The following is a 17,484-nucleotide window of genomic DNA, read 5'->3' as shown; positions in this document are numbered from 1 at the left end:
TCAGGTCTTTTTCGTTTATTTTAAGGAAACAACATTCTGGTTTAATTTTAAGTAACAGTACCCTGAAGGCACACAGAATTTTCAGAGTTGGACGCTGATCGTCAGATGAAGTCGTAACATTTCCCGCTGGGTTGGAAGAAAGGCCATTCTCCCTGTTCCTCCTTTGATTTCTGACTGGCATCTTTTCCCGTCCGTATTTCTAGATATTCAAGCCAGATGCCAGTTGTCTGTGTGAAAACACATTGAATCTCAAATGTATGAAGATGCCAAGTGTATGTGTAATATTGGACCATATGTGAGTGTTCCAGCAAACTCCTGGGGACTGCCGCTCCACAGTGAGCACGGCATAACAGGAAGCCTGTAAACCCATCAGCTAACCAGAGGACTCACATATGCCTCATATTTATAAATACCCCAGAGATACGGTGCCTGCGAAAGCTGCCTCTTGGCACAGCAAAGGTAGGTATGCCTCTGTAAGGGAGGCAGAGGGACTTTGTGAAACAATCAATGAGAGTTCCTTACCTTGTTGCTGTCATTACTAATTGTAGCAACTGGTTACTATGGAGAAATATATGACTAAGAAACATTTCTTACAGAAAAGAAGAAAAGAACATGTGATAGCCAATAGACAAACAGACAAGTAAGCAAACACCCAAACAAACAAATTGAGCTAGATAAAATGGGCCCAGAAAGTCCTGAATTTGGACAGGGTAAATTCTAGAACTGCAAACAATATTACAATGGGCATGAGATGAAGGCTGGAATTTGAGCGGTGTCTGTCTTTATCTTGTCCTCTTTGCCAGCCTCTCAGGATGCAGGTCTAATCACTATTAAATAAAAGCACAGGCTGGGTGGTAGTGATGTGGACCTTTAATCCCAGCACCCGGGAGGCAGAAGCAGGCAGATCTCTGAGTTGAAGGCCAGCCAGCTCTACAGAGCAGGTTCTAGGATAGCTAGGGCTGTTACACAGAGAAACCCTGTCTCAACCTCCCCCAAACACTAAACAAAATCACTTTAAAAGGATATACTACTCACCTGGTTCACTTTGGGCTTAGTGGGTGTTGAGAAAAAGAAATAAAGACAGCCTTAGTTTTTGAAGTCCTCAAGATTTTAGAACAGGCACCGTACACTGTCATAAAAGTGCCCCCAACACAAAGGAAGGAGCTCGAATTGAGGGAAACCCAGGATGGTTTGGGAGATGTCGGGAGGGAGCAGATGCTCAGTCTGCATCCAAGCTGGCTCAGGATTGACTGAAAGGAATTGCTCTTCCTACAGTGTGTTCTTCCGCAGAGCATGGAGCTCCACTGGAAATAACCAGAGCAGACTTTTATCAGGTTCTTACAAATGCTGTGCATGTTACTTTATTTTTTGCAATTTGACTTGCAAAACAACTAAGACACCCTGATGGTCCCTGTAATATAGCCAAAGACACTGAGGTTTAGAAAGAAAAACACAGCTTGCTCCAAGTCACCTGTTTTTGAGGTGGTGACATTCTTCATTCCATAGACTAACATTTTTGATTTACAAAGACCAGGGTGTAGCTGGACAACGTGCTTCATTCCTGTGATCTATTACACGGGAGTCAAGGTCAGCCTGTGCTATACAGCTATCTCATTTAAATAAAAACAAAACCAAAAGCAAAACAAACATACAAAAAAAAACCCTAAACGACAATGACACAAGCAAAACAAACAGAAGCTGATGGGTGATAAAGGATGCGTCCTGCACGTCTTGCAGTAGGCTCTAAATCTCTGTCGAATTAACCCACATACCTCTTCCTACTCTTCTGGGACTCCCTCTACTTCTGTAAAAGCTTTCTGGTATCTTGGCACTTCTCTCCTGACAATGTGCTCAGAAATTTGCACTAATCTCATTTACTTAGCAATTCATCCTAAATTGCCATTCACACGCCCACCCTCATTATCATCATCACAATATTGCTTACTTTTATGTACTTATATGGTGCATTGCTTCAAGGTGGTGATTGATCTTAGGGAGTAAAAATGAGTCTTTTTTTATACTTCTGCTTGCAGAGGACACTATGATTAGTTTCTTTATATAGATTTGAATAGATATTTAATTGCTTAGGCATAGTTGCTTAATAAATTACCACAAATGTAGCAAACCTTCTAAACAACACACATGTAGTTGCTTTTTCTCCTTATGCTTTCTGTGTAGTGGGTGTTTGGCATGCATCCTAACTGGTCCTCTGCAATGTTGCTGAGCACTGTTCTCACCTGGGGGCTTATGCGGCCACAGATCTGTGTCTCCAATAACTCTTATAATTTATCCTCCGTGTTGTTGACCAAAGTCATTTCCTTGTGGTTGCAGAGCTGAAAACCTCAGCTTTCTGCTGTCTATCAGATGGTAGCCATTATCTGCAACTAGACACGACAAAAGACCAGTTCTCTGCTATATCGCTCTCTCATTCCCTCTTTCAGAAAACAGGACTTTCTCTTTTAAAGCCAGATCTAGAGAGAAGCCTCCAGCTGCTTGCTAGTAAGACAGTCTTACATAATGTAGTGAGATTCTGGAGGTGGCATCCATCCTTGCTGTATCCTGCTGGTTCTAGGACAATCACAGGACCAAACTCATTCTCGAAGGAATGGAAATACATAGGGTGTGACCTGCAAGAATTTGGGACCATGGCAGGATTGCCATAAGATTCTCCAATAAAAAGAAAGAAGTTGGGAATGAGCACGATTGAGACTTGAACTTAAGTAGAAAATCAGTAATAGTACGTGAAGTAAGATTAAAAAACAGATATAGATCATTTTGCCCCAGTGGCTAAAACATCACTATGGAAATTCGGGTGATTTTTCGTTAAACATCAGGTTTTAGCTTACTAAGACGGAGTTTAAGAATGTATCAACTGGAATGTGTGTGTATGATACCTTGCTAGGAATGGTCATAGGCCAAAGTGATGTTGTTAGCTTAAGCTGTCCTCTGGTTGGGGCTAAAATACAGGAAACTGGGTATAGAACCAGTGTGCATTTAATCTCTCAGGAAGTAAAATTGGGAAGGTTTAAGCAGTTTGCTGGGACCTCCTCCTGGAAGGCCAGGGATAGAACTATAAGGGAAGCAAGCTACTAGCAAGAAGCTGAGGCTGTCGAGGCTGAGAAGAATGGACCAACATAAAGCTGGGATTGAGGATGTTTGTGATACAGTGGGCCTGTCCCCAGCCCTAGGGCCAATATTGAAGGGAGGTGCTTACAATTTTCTGACTGAGGAAAGGGACTAAGAATTGTCTCACAAGATCTAGGCTTTAATTCTATGTTGGTTTAATTTGCAAGAAGTGACATATATTCATATTTTCCTGAATGTGTGGTACATAATTGTTTTTAATAATTGCTTTTCTTTTTTGAAGCATGTTTAATAAAAAATCAGGGTCAGAAATTGGGGTTCAACCTGAAGATCCAAAAAGCAAAGCAGCTGGCTACTGGCTCTTACCTCGTCCTCAATCTGAAAATGGCGATCCTGCCTCCAGGAATCTCAGAAGGAGACTGCTTCTGAGAGCTGTCTTGTTCCGTCTTATATTCCTCTCTAGGGCTGGGATCAAAGATGAGCACTACTGAAATTAAAGGCATGTACCGCCCGATTTCTATGGCAAGTAGGGTGGCTACTGGGATTAAAGGTGTGTGTCATGGTGCCTACTGGGATTAAAGGTGTGTGCTACCATAACCTGGTCTGTAAGGCTGACCAGAGGGACTGTTTTTACTCTCACATCTTCAGGCAGTCTTTATTTATTAAAATACATTCGAAATGCTACCACGTTTTTTGTTTCCCTTCTGTTTCCCATCAGTTAAAATAATTCTTATTCTGTTTTTCTTTATTTCATTGGAATCCAGTGATAAAGATATAATCCTATCATTGAACAGATTGGACGGGATGTGCTTTTCGACATATTGCTTTCTTATTTTACAACTTTATGCCTTTTTAACTAGCGCATGTTTTATGGGTCTTTCTCCTGTGACTCATGTTTGGAGGTGATCCGAGAAGGAGTTATTCTCCAGACATGGCACCACTGACCCTCATTTTGAACTCCATTTTTAAACTTATTTTTAAAAAGATATTTCATTCACAGAATCCCCACCGAGCTTTTTATTGTGGAAAATTAGGGCCAGTAAATCATCCCCCCCTCAGAAAACTATAAATTTTATACAATTGAAACATTCCATGGACCGAGCTTGGCACTTTGATGAAATCACTCCTTTGCTTCACATAATTTATGAGCTTCCCCCACTTTGCCTCCTCTTGCTCCTTCATCATCGTGCCCTCCCAGCAGGAGTGGGGGTGGTACTGGGACTTTAAATGGCTCATCGGGGTTTATTGAGTATAATATGTGAGTGAATTTATATGAACCTGCAATATTGCAACTTATCCAAAATTATAAATAATAAAAATTTTCATTTTCTCTTGGCAGGCAGAAGGGACATGGGTTGGTAATGCTGGAAGTAGCCCTGGGGGGTGCACTGGGGAAGAACAGTATTCCTGGAAGCAAATAGGTGTCAGAACCATAGGTCTCCCCACCTTTCCCCATAAGGCGGCCTTCAGTTCCCTCACCAAGATACTCAGAGCAAGAAAAGTTGACAAGGTCCTCCTCAGCCGTTACACACTCTGAAACTATGGTTGAAAATTGTTCTTAGTTCCTTACTTCTTAGAGAGTGATTGTCAAGGCCCATATCAGTATCTCAAAGATTGTAGATGCAGGGGTTAACTATGTTGTTTTGTTTTGCTTTGGCTTGCTCTACTTACCAGGCTGCCCGAGTAAACTTTTGATCCCTCTGCCTCATCTTCTTGAGTTCTATGTTTATGGCATGTGTGACCACACGTGGAATTCCTTGCTCTTTAGGAGAAAGGCAACAATGGGGGATGCACAATATTAACAAAGAACAGCTCGCTTCTGATTCTGGTCTGCCAGACTTGTGCTGGATTCTGAGGTCCTACAGTGGCTATGCCCCAGTACAGAACCTCAAGCCTGAATGAGAATACAGAGAATTTACGAGTTTAAGTGTCTTAAACTGGACCAGATACATAGTGGATAATTGATATATATATATTTTTTGGAATTTCTAACAAACAGCATTATTGGGTTTATAGAGACGCCCTGTTTGCCACTTCTTAGTCCACCCATGTAACATCTCTAGTCTTTGTATTATTCTCAACTAGAACACTAGACAAATCTAAGGAAAGTGGCTTTTTCTGATTGTAGTGACATTCACCTGTAACCCTAGTAACTCAGAGGACTGCGGCAGGATGAACATGAGTTCAAGGCCAGCCTGGGTTACATAGTGACAAACAAACCAATGTTTTTTTCTTGGGTGGGGGCATTTCTAGTATTCACAGTGACAGTGAGTTTTACTCTTGGGTACATGGAACATACAGGTGGTGTAGCTGAGAGTTTGATCTCGAGCTCCAGCTGAGATGTGACTAAATAAGACTCTGTAACTGACAGGCTCTATGTCTTTGGGAAGCTTGTTTTCCCCTATTGAATCCCATTCTCTACTGTGCTGTGGAGAGCCACAGAGGTGCCCATCTCGTTGGGTAGAAGTGAGTGTTTTAAGTGATTTTTTTTCATGGTCAAGTGCTTACCCCAGGGCTGCCCTCCAGCAAGTGGTCACCAAACACCAGCTGCAATTAAACTGTAATTATTATGAATAACATTGGCCTATGAAACAGCAGTTGCTGCAGTTTTCACTTCTATGTTAAAATTCAGAGTCGGTTGTGGCAGCGTGACCATGGTGTGTGCAAAGACTTGCTGCTGTTTTAGATCAACCCATTCTTTAATTTCTCAGGGTCTATTTTGGGATCCTCATATTGAAGGGTATGATGACTCTTAGGAGAATCTCAAAATTCAAGAGTGCTGCTTACATTTCTCCTGACTTCTAAATGTGGTGTCTGCGATCCCAGACCTCTAGCGAGGACTGTAAGCACAATGCTACGTAGAGCAAGTCTAAAATCTATTATTTTTCACGAGACGAGAAATTCCTTCCTGAGAGTTTTCAGTTATGTAGCTACAATGAAACACACTATTGGTTTAAGAAGAATATTGCTAGAGATGGGAAACAACACAGTTGAAGACTCTTGGAGTTTAAGCATTTCCCTTGTCTTGGATTGGCTTGTAGGCTATTTAGACAGCATATGAATGGGAATACAGGTTCTATTCTCCCTAAATATTCAAACTGTAAAGAAGTGATGGAGGTCAAAAGACAGAGTACTAAAGCAATGGCCACCCAGCTCTTCCAAATAAAATACGACTCACTTAATGGTATCTCAGTCCTAAATCACTGCACAGCAGGCGAGTTGTGGCCGAGGGGGCTGCACAAAAACATTCCTTCGTACCACTGAGAGAGGCTGAATAAGCAAACGGTGGGTGACAACACTCAGCAAATCAAAGGGAACACTCTAGGTACACATGTTATTGCCAGTGGCTCCAGGCCCAATAACCTTTTCCTTACGAGGACAGATGCCCTGGATGGCAAACAAGGCTCTTTCCGAGCTCCAGAGCTTTTATTGGCTTTATCTCTCACTGTCAGATCAGCATTCAGGAAACAAATGAACTCTGCTGCGTGATTCAGGTTGAAAGGAAAGCAATTTACGCTGCTCGCTGGCTTCTTGTAAACTTTACGGGTCCCACCAGACAGTCAGGACTGCTTAGTTTCATCTGACGTGTCCTCAGCCCAGCTTAGGGCTTAGACAATGGCGGCGTAGCATCTCATGAAAAGGAAGTGAGACAGTTACACATGGCTTTGTCTCCTAATCAAATATTCCTCCCTATCTCTTTAAAGTCTTCCACCGGGACACTAAGTATTGTTATTTGGTTTCTTTTTCCCCTAAGGTGTGGTCTATATTTTCCACTTTGTTTTAAATTTGTCATGGCTCTAAAATGGAATTAAGTTACTTATATATGCTCATGTCTCCTGTTATTTTGGAGCTGGGCATTTCCTAATTCGGTCATGGATAAACAACTCTTTGAATCTACATTTTCCTTTGAGTCCTAGCCTGGTGTGTCCTACTGACGTGAATTCATTATGCTTCATGGAAATCTGTTACTTTCATATTTTCTTCTTTGTAATTAGAAATTTATTATTTAATATTTGTTTATTATTTATATAATAATACAAATAAGTGACATTTGTTGTAAACTTACTCCATGCCAGTCACATACATTGGTATTTCATCGAAGCATCACAGAAACCTTCTGCAGTAAGGATGGTTGGTGCTTTCATTCTAGATATGGGGGAACAGAGTTACTCAGGACGAAACAGCTATCGAATTCATTGGCTGATTCATTGGGAATCCATGCTGCCAGACTCTGTTCAAGATAATGCACTTTCTCTCCTGAGTATCAGTTTACAGTTGATTGAATGTGAGCTCCAGGAAACATGAGCATGTCAGACAGGTGGGAGATGGAGGTGAGAGGCTGCATGCATTGATGAATTATCAATGAGTTCCACAGTAGACCAGAAGGGAGTATAAGACAAGCTTATTTATGTGTGGATAAACTCACAGTGAGGGTAGCAACCTGCAGTCCTCTGTGTGCACTGGGAACTAGAACTAAATCCAGCAGAAAAAAGGGGCCATGCATGCTTTCCTCTGTACTTATGGTACATGAGACCACGCCCAATGTGGGTTGTTATCTTAAAGGCTATTGGCTGAAGGAGTAGTCACAACACCTCCCCCTTTTATCTAAATAAGAGAGTTCTAAGTCTAACACAGAACTATATACAATAAGAACAAATATCAAGTATTGTCCAGGAAAAAGTAGGGCAAAAACATACATAAAAATTAGAATTACTACCAGCATGAACAATAACAAACAAGAGACATATGCTAAATGTTTCAATAGTAATCCTAACCTAAGGAGTCTAAGTTTTATATTAAAAATGGCCTGGCTAAGTCATGAGAGGAAAATAACTATGACTATCTGGTCTCCAACCCCATCAAAGACCTGGGAAGGGAAATAATATTACCTGAGTAAACAGGAAGTTCAATCAAGCAACTTCCAAAGGGTGTAAGAAATGACAGAGACAACTGTCTACCTGGGTCATCAGCCAAAGTCTCTTTTGCAACATCGAGGCAACCAACTTTGGCTAAGGCCTAGAGTATCTGACAGATCATTTTCAGAGGCAAGAAAATTTGTAAAACTGTCTTACCCTGTCTTGGCAAGGTTTGGCAGTTGTTTTTGATTGTATCCTGCTTGTCCAGTTTGAACACAGTGTATTTTGTCAGTAGTTGAGGGAGGAGCAGTTCTTTCCCCAAAGGCAAGTTTTGTCAAAAAGAAAACAAGCTTTGAGTGAAGTGTCTTTGGTGTCCAACATTCTCTCACTAATAGATCGGTGCTGCCAGGAGCAGTTGTGTCTCACATCAACAGAATCCTAAGTAATTTGAATGTCATATTCTACAGTTCTTTGAAGTGTTTAAAGATTACCTATCTATGCAAAATACAATCTCTATGCATCTAAAGAACCTGACTAGTCTAACTGTAAGTATGACAAACATGGGTGACTATTGACCCGTAATTTTTAATTCCTATATAGCTTAAAGACCAAGACTTCATATTAGAATATTAGACAATCTTTAAACAAATGTGCAGCAAATGAGGACAATGACCTCCAAGTATAAACAATATATATGAGTATCTTATTCAGAGGTAAAAATGTATAGTGCAATATGATAAACATATCCTAAAATTGCATCAATATACCAAATATCTTAAGCAGAGGTAGAAATATGCAATGTGGGTTCCCCAGGACTTGAGCTGAGGAAATACTGTGCTATTGGCTCTTGTTGAACTGAATTGGCTATCCAGATGCTGTGGGAATGAACAGGGGCAGTTGCTCCAGTTACTTTAGTCTGGTAAATTGTAATTTTTCAATGGGTTGAAGCATACACACACCAAAAAATTATCAGGATGAAATTATCTTAGAAAATACTTTCTTTAGCCGGGCGTTGGTGGCGCATGCCTTTAATCCCAGCACTCAGGAGGCCGAGGCAGGTGGATCTCTGTGAGTTCGAGGCCAGCCTGGTCTACAAGAGCTAGTTCCAGGACAGGAACCAAAAGCTACAGAGAAACCCTGTCTCGAAAATCCCCCCCCCCCCCAAAAAAAAAAGAAAATACTTTCTTTGAAAGCTATCACTATCATCCATCCTTCCACAGTTCAATGCTGGAATTTGGCTTCCTTGATTGTGAGCCTACTCTCTACCCTGACATTTGCTGCTCATTCAGTTTATATCATGTTTCTAGAGACCACAGCATTGATGCAGTGTGTTTACATACAGTGGGGCAGAGTGAAACCTCCTTGAATAGTAACAGAAATTGTAGAAACAACTGTGTGTGTTTGTGTGTATATGCACACAGAACTTTTCTGGGGCCACAGCTTTGCTGAGTTCCCACAATGGAAAATGAAGTGTTTCTCTATGGCTACACTGTTATTAGGTCTATTGTCATCACGATTTAACATTTATTGCATGTCTACCATCTCCTGGACAGACCCTGGAACTCGATGTTAGCTCTGTTTAGTAAGTTATGCTTGAAATTAGATAGCAAAGCCACAAAGTGTGTGTGTGGGGGAAGATGAGGAGCATTCCAGAGCAGAACTATTGAACAATGCATTCCCAGGATAGGTAGGTAAGGGTAAAGCAAGTTTGATCCATGCAGTTAGGAATAAAGAATGTGTGAGGAGATGGAGATGTCTAGCTTGGGGATGGCTCACGGCCATTTCCAAAAACCTCAGAAGGGACTGGAGATGTGGTATGAGTTGATTTGAAATGTAAGAGTGAGCTAGAAATATACATGAGCTAATAGGCCAAGCAGTGTTGTAATTAATATAGTTTCTGAGTGATCATTTCTGGCAGCTGGAATGAACAAGTGCTCACAGTGAACAATATGGCTTTTTTCCCCCTGCCTATTATATAACCATGGATTCTGTGGGGGGAGATTTTAACTGGGGTTATGTGGCTCCAGCGCTCGGTTATTCATTCAGTGATGTTTGTCTTTGCATCCCAGAAGAGAGCTTGAGTAAAACTCCAATTCAGCAGCCTTCTACCGGTGTCCACTAGCAATGGTGGGAATGGCTAGATCTATTTTGATTGGAAAGAAAGACCCATATCCAGATGCCCAGCACAGCAATGTTGGAGTGAGGGGAAGTTTCTTTTCTTACTGCCTTCCCTCTTGGTTTTCTGCACTGGCAGCATGATATCCAGTTTCTTTTATTTTTTTAAAAATTATTCACACATCCATTCCAGGTCATTGGATCCATTTGAAGCAAGGCTCCCTACATCTTTTTATACCTCTTTTAGCTCCTTCAATTGTCTAATTGCTCTAGCTAAGACTTGAAAAATTTAAGGAGAACGACCATCCTTTTTTTGTTCTATCATCTATCTCATTCTACCTTCTGTCTCATTGGATGTTATGGGTCTATCTAAACTTTGGTAGGTCTGTGTATGTCTAGAAATTCACCCATTTCTTTTCAATTTTGCGGTCTGATGTAAAGCTGTAAACTTGAGCTGTGTATGTCTACACTTCATAAGCTTTGTCCTTCTGAGTCTCTGAATTTCCTCAGTGACTGTTGGAATGTCTCCCTTTTCATCTCTAAATTTTATTAATTTGGGTCCTCTTTCTCTCTCCCCTTCTTTCTCTTTCTTGGTTCAGCTAAAGGTTTGTTAAATTTGATAATCTTTTCAAAGAACTACCTCTTTATTACATTGCATCATTGTATTTTTTATTTGCATTGATCATCTGTGCATTTTTTCTTTTATATTTTTTGATTTCAGCCCCTATTTCTATTATGTGCTTTTAGATGTGGTTTGCTCTTATTTTTACGTGGACTTCAGATACATTGTTATTAATTTTACATTTCTAAAGCTTTTTTGATATTGGCACTTACTGGTATAAATCTTCCTCTTTTCACTGCCTACATTGTGTACCATAGATTTTTTTATGTTGTGTTTTTATTTTCACTCAATTAATTTTTTAAATTAAAAAAATATTATTTTAACTTTTTTTTATTTCACAACTTTGTATACATATACAATGTATATTGGTCATGTTCATCCCTTACTGCCCCTCAAATGCCCTCTGGACATCCCAACACATATCCCTTCGACTAACATGTCCTCTCTTTTGTTGTTGTTGTTCATTAATTTATTTATTTAGTTTTTGCATTCCAAAGATTCCCCTCCCTCCTGTCTTTGCAGCTTTCCTCACCCCCTTTCCTCTGCCCCCTTCCCCAACCCATCCACTTCTCCTTTGCTGTTTATCTTCAAATACAGATGGGCATCCCATGGATATCAGCCAGCAATAGTATATCAAGTTTCAGTGAGACTTGGTCCCTCTAACTCTATTAAGGCTAGAAGAGGTAACCTGGTAGGAGGAATAGGTCCCAAAAGCTGGCAACATGATCAAAGATAGTCAAGAGTCTCACAAGAAGATGAAGCCATACAACTGTCACACAGAGTGCCTAGATGAGTGCCATGCATGCCCCCTGGTTGTTGGTTCAGGCTCTGAACCCCTATGAGCCCAGGTCACTTGGTTTTTTGAGTTTCCTTGTGATGCCCTTGACATCATCGTGTCCTACAATCCTTCCATCCCCTCTCCCACAAGATTCCCTGAGATCAACCTAATGCTTGGCTGTGGTGTCCTTTCTTATTTTATTTGAAACCTACTGTGTCCAGTTGAATTAGTGATGGCTACTGGGATGTTGCCTGATGTGGTTGGCTAGCTCTTGTTCACATAAGCTTGGCTACAGTGATTTCGTGAGTACAACATGGATGATGTCATGTCCGAACACTTCTCCCCATACTCATCCTCCAACTCTTAAGTTTTTTTCTGTCCCCTCTTCTGCAATGTTCCATGGCTTTCTCACCTATACACACACACACACACACACACACACACACACACACACCAGTGGTAAGCCATATTTACTTATTTACAAATTTACTGAGCACCCAATATTTACTTGTTCTCATCACTTTGACCAGTTATGAATATCTGTCCTAACTATTGCTCATTGCAGATAGAAGCTTCTCTGGCCAACTTGGATTTTAGGGGCATTTTAAACACAAATATGTAGAAGGTAGTTTACAACATGTTCATTTAGCAAACAACAGAAAGGTCCATGATCTCCAGAACCACAGGCTTTGAACTGCAATTGCAATAACAACCACAAACTTTTCCTTATATAGCAGACTTCAAATCCAACCAGAAAGTGACAGGCTCCTTTCATACCTTCATGCCACAATCGCAAAAGTAGATACAACTTGTCTAGAAGGTCAACATTGTAGTATTTATGGCTCACCACTAATTAAGACCATTGATGATTTTTCTGCTCCACAGCCTGAATATGACTATGGCAATGAAAAAGTTAGCCACCGGGGAGCAAGTTTTCAGATGTTTCCACATATCCTGTTGTAGGGATAAGTCCCGCCCCTTGGGGGGCATGTTCGCCTAGGGCTAATTTCTGCCTATAAATTTGGCGAGCGTGCTCCCAGCCGCTGCTTCTGCTTTCCTGGTCTCCACGGGAACAGTGGTTCTGTAAGTCTATTTCTACATTAAAGCTATAGATATATATATTTTTACAATCTGTCTGCATTCGTTTACGCCATTACATTTTGGCGTCCAACGTGGGCTATTTTGCCCCCGACTCAAGCGGGTAGCCCACTAGCTAACACAGCACCCTCCCGGGTGCTGTTTTTTAGTTTGTGACTCCGTGACTCCGGCCCCAGTGCTGAGTCCGAGACATACTCGGCCACACAGGCCCATTCTGCCTGCCTTGGCTAAGTTTGCCGCAGAACCCCACTGCCTGAATTAGCAGAAGCTCAAGTACCTGCGGTTTTGCAACAAAAGCTGCCACAGTGGCAGATTTGGTCTGATACAAAGTGACTTGGCCAGGCGGTGGTAGCGCAAGTCTTTAATCCCAGCACTTGGGAGGCAGAGACAGGCAGATCTCTGTGAGTTCGAGGCCAGCCTGGTCTACAAGAGCTAGTTCCAGGACAGGCTCCAAAAACACAGAGACCACCACTGGCAGGAACCAGTAATCACAGATAAAAAAATTTTCTTTTATACATAAAATGTCTGAACACATTAGTATTCAAGAATTTAACAGTTTTTTTAATTGTACCACGTGGGAGATTTTACAAGAGGTGTCTATCACCCCACATCTATGGATCCTTCTGGGATTCGTAGTTTTCATTGGCACCAAATGGTTTGATAATAGAAATATGATAAAGTCTTTACGAGACGAATCCAGGATTCTTAAGGTAGAGATTGAACGCTTAAAAACAATTGAGAATGACAACAATCTTCTCAAGAATCAGGTTGAAGTTCTCCAGGCTGATAACAATCTTCTCAAGAATCAGTTTGAAGTTCTCCAGGCTGATAACAATCTTCTCAAGAATCAGGTTGAAGTTCTCCAGACTGATAACAATCTTTTCGAGAATCAGTTTGAAGTTCTCCAGGCTGATAACAATCTTCTCAAGAATCAGTTTGAAGTTCTTCAGGCTGATGTTAAGGAGAAATTCATTACTATGGAAGAGAGAACAGCTGATCTGGATCGTAAGGTTCAGTCCCTTTCTGTAGGAACTGAAACATTAGTGGCTGATATTAAGGAGAAATTCATTAGTATGGAAGAGGGAACAGCTGATCTGGACCATAAGATTCAGTCCCTTTCTGTAGGAAATGAAACATTAACTGAGAGAATCAAAACTGCTGAATGTGTCAATCGGATTTTGTCTAAAGCTTATGACAGATTGACGGAAAGATTGTCAATACAAGAAGGCACGGTTTATGCCATAAAAATTATGTCCAAAGATGAGATGTTATCTCTAACGGACAAACTTCATTCTTTAGAATCCTCAGTGAAGGCTTTGGAACATAATTCTGGACAGGAGATTCAGACATTGCAGAAGGCAATGGTGAATAGAATTGAAAAGATTGAGGAATTTCTAAATTCTGATGAAGAAGAGCAAAGGGTAGCAAGGCAAATTTTAACTACATCTGTGGGTAAATCTCTCCAGGACAATTTCCACAAAGCTCTACCTACAGCTCTACCTGCCTTTCCAGTAATAACAACAGAGAAGGTGATTGGTTCCAGAAACCCTAGGGTCATCAAGGAGGATACATGGGAGCCTGTCCTTATGAATGATCTCAAGGAAATAAAACAGGCTGTCATGACTTCTGGGATGAAAGCCTCTTTTGTTAAAGAGATGCTAAGATCATGGGCCACGACAAGCAGAGCAACCCCCTCGGACTGGCTCCAGCTGAGCTCTGCGGTACTTGAGAGTGGACCACAATTGAAATGGAAATGCTTATTCAGGCAAGAGGCTAGACTTTTAGAACAGCAGGAAAAAGCGAAGGGAATTGATATTTCCCTAGATAAAATTCTAGGTGAAGGGCTCTTTAACGACCCTCAGGAACAAGCTAATTTGGATGAAAACACACTCTCCATGTGTACTACAGCAGCCTTAAGGGCTTGGGACAGGGTACAAGACCCAGGACAGAGAATGGAATCATTTGTCAGAGTTGAACAGGGTCAGAGAGAACCCTTTAGTGACTTTTTACAAAGATTAACTAAGGCTGTACAAATAGGGATATCTGACCCAGAAGCAAGACGTATAATGATTGAGTCTTTGGCTTATGAAAATGCAAATGTGGAATGTAAAATGATTTGGGGGCCTTTAAAGCTCAGATCAGCACCTTTGGAAGAATGGGTCTTGCATACACTCAATGTTGATACATTTGATTATGGCACTGAAGCATAGGTAGAAGAAGCAATTTCCAATGGGAAAGGGAGACACCAGAATACCAAATGTTTTAATTGTGGAAAAATGGGTCATATGAAAAGGAATTGTAGACAACGAATTTTCGGAAATAATAATAATAATTATAATAATGCATCATTCAGAAATAATAATAATAATGCATCTTCCAGAAATAACAGAAATAGGAGGACTCAGCCTTCAGGTTTATGTAGAAGATGTGTATAAGGCAGACATTGGACGAATGAATGCAGGTCTACAAGAGATAGACAAGGCAACCTGATACAGATGGGAAACGTGAGGGGGGGCCTCACAGGCCCCCATGGCAAACATGGTTCAGTCATTTCCAGTTTCTGCAGAGAACGTGCCTCGTCAGGACAATTAGGAAGCCCCATGCCTACTGTTACAAGCAATAATTATCAGAAAGATAAGTTACGTGTGTTTTGGCAAACTTCTATAAATGATCAAAGACCTAAACTGAGAGTGTGTGTAAATGGCATTTTTATTACTAGCCTGCTGGGCACAGGTGCTGATGTAAGTATCATTACCCCAGAATCTTGGCATCTGTATTGGCCTCTTCAGAATGTAAATGTTCAGCTCCTGGGAATTGGAACCCTATCTCGAGTAAGGCAGAGCACAAGATGGGTTGAATGTATAGGGCCAGAGGGACAAATAGGAAAATTAAAGCCATATGTAGCTAATATCGCAATGAATTTATGCGGTCGTGACCTATTACAACAATGGAATACCGAAATTAACATTCCTGCAACATCTAGAGCCTATATTTCTGAGAATAATATTAAAAGATATTACAAACAGAGAAAACCGGCCATTCGGGCTGTACAAGAACAAGCAATTGATGTCCCTTCAGAGATACCAACAGCCTTGCCTCTAAAATGGTTGACTGAGAAACCAATATGGACAAAGCAATGGCCTTTAGCTGAGGAAAAGTTACAGGCTTTAGAACAGATGGTACAAGAACAATTAGATGCTGGACATATAGAAGAATCTACCAGCCCTTGGAATTCTCCTGTATTTGTGGTTAAGAAAAAATCAGGTAAATGGAGAATGGTGACAGATCTCAGGGCCATCAACAAGGTTATTCAACCTATGGGCCCTCTGCAATCTGGAATTCCTTTGCCCTCTTTATTACCAAAAGGATGGCCTCTCAAAGTTATTGATTTAAAGGATTGTTTTTTCACTATACCTTTGCAAAAAGAAGATAGAGAAAAATTTGCCTTCACAGTGCCTACTTATCACAATTCTCAACCTTCGAGGAGGTACCACTGGACCATTCTCCCCCAGGGTATGTTAAATAGCCCCTCCCTGTGCCAATATTTTGTGAACCAACCATTGCAAATAATACACAAGAAAATTCCCAAATCTATAGTATACCATTACATGGACGACATTTTGTTATCTGATTCAAACATGGATACCTTGAACAGACTGTTTGAAGAAATAAAGATACTTTTACCTAAATGGGGATTGCAAATCGCTCCTGAAAAGATTCAGAAGGGAGATTCTGTTAATTATTTAGATTATAAAATAGGTTTGCAAAAAATTAAGACACAAAAAGCACAAATTAGGAGAGATTGCCTACGGACTCTTAATGACTTTCAAAGACATTTCCAGTCTACGACCAGCTATTGGAATAACACCTGATCTAATAATTCATTTGAACAAAACCTTGGATGGTGATAAAGATTTAAACAGTCCCAGAGAATTAACAGCTGAAGCAGAAAAGGAACTGGCAATGATTGAGGAAAAATTACAACAGGCACATGTGGACAGGGTGAATCCAGAGCTGGATTGTATTCTCGTCATACTACCATCAAAAATTTCTTCTACAGGAATTTTAATGCAGAGAGATGATATTATTTTGGAATGGATCTTTTTACCACATAAACCAAGTAAGAAACTGAAAACTTATGTGGAGAAAGTCTCTGAGTTAATTATAAAAGGCAAGCTGAGACTTTGTCAACTAGCAGGCATAGACCCAGCAGAAATTATAGTGCCTTTCACTGCTGATGAACTAAAGAAATTATGGGAAGATAATGAACCATGGCAAAGAGCTTGTGCTAATTTTTTGGGAGACATTAATAACAACTATCTGAAAAGCAAGAGGCTTAACTTCATAAAGAGAACTTCTTGGATTCTTCCTCGAATCGTCCGTGATGCTCCAATAACTGGAGCCCGTACATTCTATACTGATGCCAATAAATCAGGGAAGGCAGGTTACAAATCAGAAGACTTGGGTAAGGTGGAACAAAGTCCTTATAATTCTGTCCAGAAGGCGGAATTATATGCCATTCTTATGGTGCTAAGGGATTTTAAAGAACCTATTAATATAGTCACTGATTCACAATATGCAGAAAGAGTTATTTTACATATTGAAACTGCTGAATTTATACCTGATGATACAGAACTAACCTCATTGTTTCTCCAGGTTCAAGATTTGATCAGGAACAGGCTTTGCCCTATGTACATAACACACATCCGATCCCATACGGGTCTGCCAGGTCCTCTAGCACAAGGTAATGCAGAAATAGATCAATTATTGATTGGTAGTGTGCTACAAGCCTCTGAATTTCATAGAAAACATCATGTTAATAGCAAAGGTTTGAAGAAAGAGTTTTCAATTACATGGCAACAAGCTAAGGAGATTGTAAAGAAATGCCCTTCTTGCTCTTTCTATAACCAAACGCCACTGCCTGCAGGGGC

Source organism: Microtus oregoni, unplaced genomic scaffold, assembly GCF_018167655.1.
Source record: "Microtus oregoni isolate MIOR12 unplaced genomic scaffold, Mior012 000006F_ref0000085, whole genome shotgun sequence".
NCBI classification, from domain to species: Eukaryota; Metazoa; Chordata; class Mammalia; order Rodentia; family Cricetidae; genus Microtus; species Microtus oregoni.
This window is presented reverse-complemented; position numbering follows the sequence as displayed.